Here is a 6,246-nt window from a genome sequence, read left to right on the forward strand (position 1 = left end):
TTTTATACGTATGCCAAAATTTTAATTTGTGATTTATTTTTCCTAATTATTTGTGATAGTTTGTTTGAAAACTAGCTTACTTCCATACACTTACCATCCAAATGTTACATGTACTTATTTTGGACAACATTTTAAACATGATAGAAAAATCTTGTTAGATGTGTCATGAGAAATCAAGATATTATCTACCAATACATGCATATATCCAAGAGTTTAGAGACATTCTCAAGTACTAGATGGAAGACCTATTACAATTTGCTTGCAAAACCTAAGAATTAAGCTCACTTACCTTAAGACTACAAAGGGAAATTCTTAAACTCTTCTTAACATATCATGAACTCCAGACAAAGCTAAAGGAAAGCTATTACTAAAATGGTTCCCTCCGGATCATTACAATATGTCCTCACAAATTACTTAACCTAAACAACTACATCAATGCAGCTCATATATAGATGTTAATAAGATGGTTGTAAAAATAAATGAATCAAATATAGTAGAATTCATTAGAGAAGATGAGTTTTCATGGAGGTCATTTCACTATTTGTGCTCTTACTCTCAAATGGTTCTTTTTTTTTAGGTAGATACTTAAATTTTGTTAGACTTAACTAGCTTTTGGTAGTCTTCTTATTTATTGGATTGAATTCTTCTTTTTGAAGATGCCCTTAAACTAATTTCTTATTTACAATATATTTTTAAACACTCTTGTCTTATCCACTCATCCCAAGAAATAATGTCAGTCCTGATGACATCAACTCCTTAAGTGCATGGAAGGGGAGTGCAGTTATGATTTAAAGTTTATTTGTTGGAGTAAGGTTAAGAGTAGTGTGTTGTTAGTTTTTCTCTTCATTTTATTTTTACTTTAATTCATTTGTAATTAAATAATCCTTTATAAAAAATGGTGTTCAAAATTTTGAAAAGGTATCTTTCCCAAGAATATTCTTTGTTATCAAGAGAATTAAAATTCTTCATACCAAAGGTAGAGAGCATTTTTCTCAAAAAAAATGATAAAATTTCTCGAGGATATTTTCTCACCAAGTATTGAGTTTTCATATACAATTTTGTTTACATAGCATAAAGGGGATACTTTTTCGTTCATTTTCATGGATGAATTTAATCATAGATTTTTTTTATGTTAAATTTTTGCATTTAGGGTAGGAGTATATATATATTTTCAATAGTTACTATAATGCAAAATGAAATAACATCCATATAAATCAAAATTTTCTCCAACACCTAATCATATTCAAATTTCAAACTTTGTGCAACGTTATGGTGTCTAATCACAATTGATCATATGCATATGAAATGAATTATAAATAATGCCATAAGAAAGGAATTGCTCTTTTTTTTTTCAACACACATGGGCTAGCCACTTCATATTTATTTTATTTAGAACCTAAGTCAAGGACTCAATCAGAAAAGAATCAAGGAAGAAAACTTGATATCGTAGTCATTTCAAAAATAAGGTTAACAAATGATCTTGAGGAGAAGTCTCCATAACATTTGAATCAAGAACACCATAACTTTGAATCTAGTTTGGCTCCATATCAAGGTATGAACTACTAGATCTACAAATTTACATCAAGGTAACCATAGAGAACCAAAACTAATTGGGTGATGATCAAATTCAACACATAGACACATTCAACCAAGTACTCTCATTCCAGGTTTGCACAAGAGTTTCCTTATCAAATGAAGACTAGGGAGAAGGTGGATTTTTCTAGGGTAGAAGAAGTCAATCACAACACCAAAAATAAATGCCTCTTTAGAGGCTAATAATCACAAGAACTTTTGTTCTTTCACTCCTTATCTCCCCAAACAAAAAAAGGTTTGTATTGATGAGTAGGGGCCCATATCACCCTACTTTCTCCCTCTCCTCATCATGAGGAGAGACTCTGCATTGACCTAGAGTCCAACTGAGGCCCTCCTCCTATACATGGTCACTTCTACCCGATTTGAGGGTGAGTAATTCCAACACAACTCTTATAGTTTCCCTCACAAAAAAAAATGTAAAACATGAAAGTAAAACAATTAAGAAACCCTTAATAATCCATCCCTCGCATGTTTCATCATACATATGAATACACACTCATGCAATAGGTCTACTTAAGAAAATGAAAACACAACATGCAAAAAAAAGGTCATGAAGGATTCCTACCTTCACAAATGGTTATGGAAAATGGAATTTTTGAGAAGAGCTAATCCTTCTTCCTCTTGCATTCCAAGCTTAACTTTCTCTAAATGTGGGGATTGGGTGAACAGCCTTCAACCCTCAAATTAGAAACTAAATAGGCTTCTAAACTCATCCACCTAAAATTACAATAACTCCAGACTTGACTAAGGCCTTCTAGGGTCTTCCAACTTGATCCTACCATTAAGACAACCTTTTTGATGGAGTTCAAACTTGGAAAACTCATGGAGAAGTTCAATTTTCGCACCAAATGAAAAATGAGATATTTAGGAGGTCATAAAAGTCAACAAAAGTGTCTACAGGGGTGAAAAATTCCCCCAACCCATACATATGCCCCCTTGGCACTTGGTTTGCATTAATTTAGGCCTTTGGGATCATTTTAGGACCTATTAATTGACTTGAAATATTTGAACTTTCTAAAAACCTTAGGAATGCAACTTACCACTAAACCCTAATTAGGGTGACTAATCTTGGTTACCAAATAATTAGCCTTAGGTTACTTAACTTAATCAATCTTAGATTATTGGGTTACTCTTCTAACCTTAAATAACATGTTGATACACATATACGAATTACAAGTGTCAAGTGACACCATAAGATTCATTGTTACATAACATTAGATATTTTATGATTACAAAATGATACACACATTCATATTACAATATAAATATAATACAAAACAACAAGGTTTGCATCTCTTCATTAGACTCAACCTTAGTTTCATAAATTGAACATAGGGTTGATTACCAATTCTTTGTTAGATCTCATGGTAATAATCCTGCACTCTCAATTCACACATTAGTAGCTCAAAAAATATCACATGCATATATCTAAAACTCATTTGGATAATTACATAAACCAAAACATCAAAATTACATTTAAATAACCTTTATCTCTTTTCTTCTCATATATTTAACCATTAAAAATTGCATAATTAAAGTATTAATCATATTCCTAATCCTAAATTCATTTACTGTACTACACCATCATTATGCATTCTTATAAAACATCATATAACATGATTAAGCATTTTAAAGTAAAGCATTTCATGGCATAAAATAATATAATAATGTCCAGCTATCAGAAAATGTCTTGGTATATCAAGTCATAATGTATCAGATGTGCTATGATGGATCGGAGCGAGGCCTCACAAAAGAAAATGGTCATGGTATTAAATGTTTTAGGTTAAAGGTCATTTAATAATTTTTCTCTTAAAATATCTGCATTAGTGCTTTTATTGCAAGGATATACTTAAATTATGAGTCTTACTGTCTTCTGGAAGTCTTCTTTTACATTGGATTGAACTCATCCTTTTCAAGCTGCCCTCCCTTTCGATCTTTGACTAACAATGTTATGCATAACTTAAAAATGTTGTTGATAGTCATGGGACTATCTCTTTATTTATCAATTGTGACTTTTATAGCACACACATAAAAAATAATTTTGTCACGCTTAATGACTGCTCTTGCTAACATGCTCTAGTTGCTTTATGAATTTTTTAGATCCAATAATTAGAGTTTGAATAGATTAAGCAACAAATGGTCATAGTATTACATATTTCATGCAAAACACCATTCACTAACTATGCTCTTAATGTGTCATCTATAATAAGTCTTTCATTTAGGTAGATGTGTAAACTATCATAGAAAATTAAGTCTATCATGCTTATGCCAATGTGGTCTTTACATACATACATACGTACATACATACATACATACATATATATACATACATATATATATATATACATATATATATATATATATGTATACATATATATATATACACATATATATGTATATATATATATATGTAGATATATATATATATACATATATATATGTATATATATATATATGTATAGATATATATATGTATATATATGTATGTATATATATATATATATATGTATATATATATATATATGTATATATATATATGTATATATATATATATGTATATATATGTATATGTATATATATATGTATATGTATACATATATATATGTATGTATATATATATGTATGTATATATATATGTATGCATATATATATGTATGTATATATATATATATGTATATATATACATGTATATATATACATATATATATGTATATATATACATATATATATATATGTATATATGTATATATATATATATATATATATGTATATATATATATATATATATATATATAACAATGCTTTCATTCTAGTTAGATATACACATATATATGTATATATATATATATGTAGATATATATATATATACATATATATATGTATATATATATATGTATAGATATATATATGTATATATATGTATGTATATATATATATATATATGTATATATATATATATGTATATATATATATGTATATATATATATATGTATATATATGTATATGTATATATATATGTATATGTATACATATATATATGTATGCATATATATATGTATGTATATATATATATATGTATATATATACATGTATATATATACATGTATATATATACATATATATATGTATATATATACATATATATATGTATATATATACATATATATATGTATATATATACATATATATATGTATATATATACATATATATATGTATATATATATATATATATATATATATATATATAACAATGCTTTCATTCTAGTTAGATGCTTAAACTATTAGGCTTTGAATAGATTTTGACACTGTTTTCTTGTTCATTGGACTAAGTTCTTCCTTTTGAAGCCGCCCTTAGACTAATTTCATGTAACAATATTCTTTTGATCTTCTACTACCATTTTTATGCATCACCTCAAAACATTTTAAACAACCATAGGATTATATCTTTATTCTTCACTTATCCACTATGATTGTTGCACATGTAGATACTAATTCAGTTGTGAACTCCTCCATGTCTTTTCTTTGATCCTCTTACATGAGTTTCTATTCTCCAATGTCACAGGTTTAATAGCTTTCTATAGCTTTTCTCTTGATTTAAAAAAAATACCAAAGGGCTGCAACACAAATTTCATTGATACTTTTGGGGTACTATTTCAAAAGAATACTTTTCTTCTCTAATCTTTGTACTTCATGAGAGTGATTCACTTCTTCACACTCATTCCAATCCTCATTCCCTTCCTTGGCATAACACTTTATTCTTTCCATGTGCAACTGAGATTCACACTCGCCACCTAATGTCCAACCACCTACGGTTTCTTAGAGTTATCATCTAAGAATTGATTGTGAACATGAGCTTGCATAGATTTTTTAAAAGATGAAGGTTCAAACTTTGCATGTTGTGAGAATGATGGAATAAGGTGATCGATACTCCATAGGTTCTGGGAGTTTGACTTATTGATTGAGAGAATCCTTATACTTTCATTCTTTTACTATTGAAATTCTTCACTTCTCACCCCCTCCAACCTCTATGTTAAAAAATATCGGTAAGCCAAGACCTTCCTAGGAAAACCACAAAACTTCCAAGAAAAAAGGTTTCCCATGGTTGCCCATCTGCAATGGGGCGATGGAGTGAAAATATCACAACATGTACTTTGACTTTGTGGCAAGTATTTACATATTTACTCTAGAAAAATACTATTTAGGTCCTCGTATTTTTCACATTCAAGCACAAAGGGTGATAAATATTTATAATTATAGTAGAAAACTAATAGAGGTGAAGAGACAACCTATTTTGAAAATCTAAGAATCGATATTGCAAAATCTAATTTGGAAATCTGACTTTGATATCATTAAAGTTAAGGAAGATTACACTTTTTAGTTATAAATTATGCATTGCTTTATAATATTCTTAATGTATTTTTGATAAGTATTTTCTAATGTAAATTGAAATGACAAAATATTTTAGATTCTAGTATTTATTTGTGGCTTTTCCCATGTAAGTGAGCTTTATTATTTGTAACTTATTTCTAGTTTGGCTTACTATTTGGTGTTGCATATGATATTTAAGGGCACCAAAATTTCACATTGGTCATTGGTAAAATTTTCTCAAGGTGTCCCTATTGGAGCAGTTAAAGAATTTTGTCAAAAACTAC

Source organism: Cupressus sempervirens, chromosome 8 (genome assembly GCF_028749045.1).
Source record: "Cupressus sempervirens isolate cs-2001-9-10 chromosome 8, ASM2874904v1, whole genome shotgun sequence".
In the NCBI taxonomy this organism is placed as follows: domain Eukaryota; kingdom Viridiplantae; phylum Streptophyta; class Pinopsida; order Cupressales; family Cupressaceae; genus Cupressus; species Cupressus sempervirens.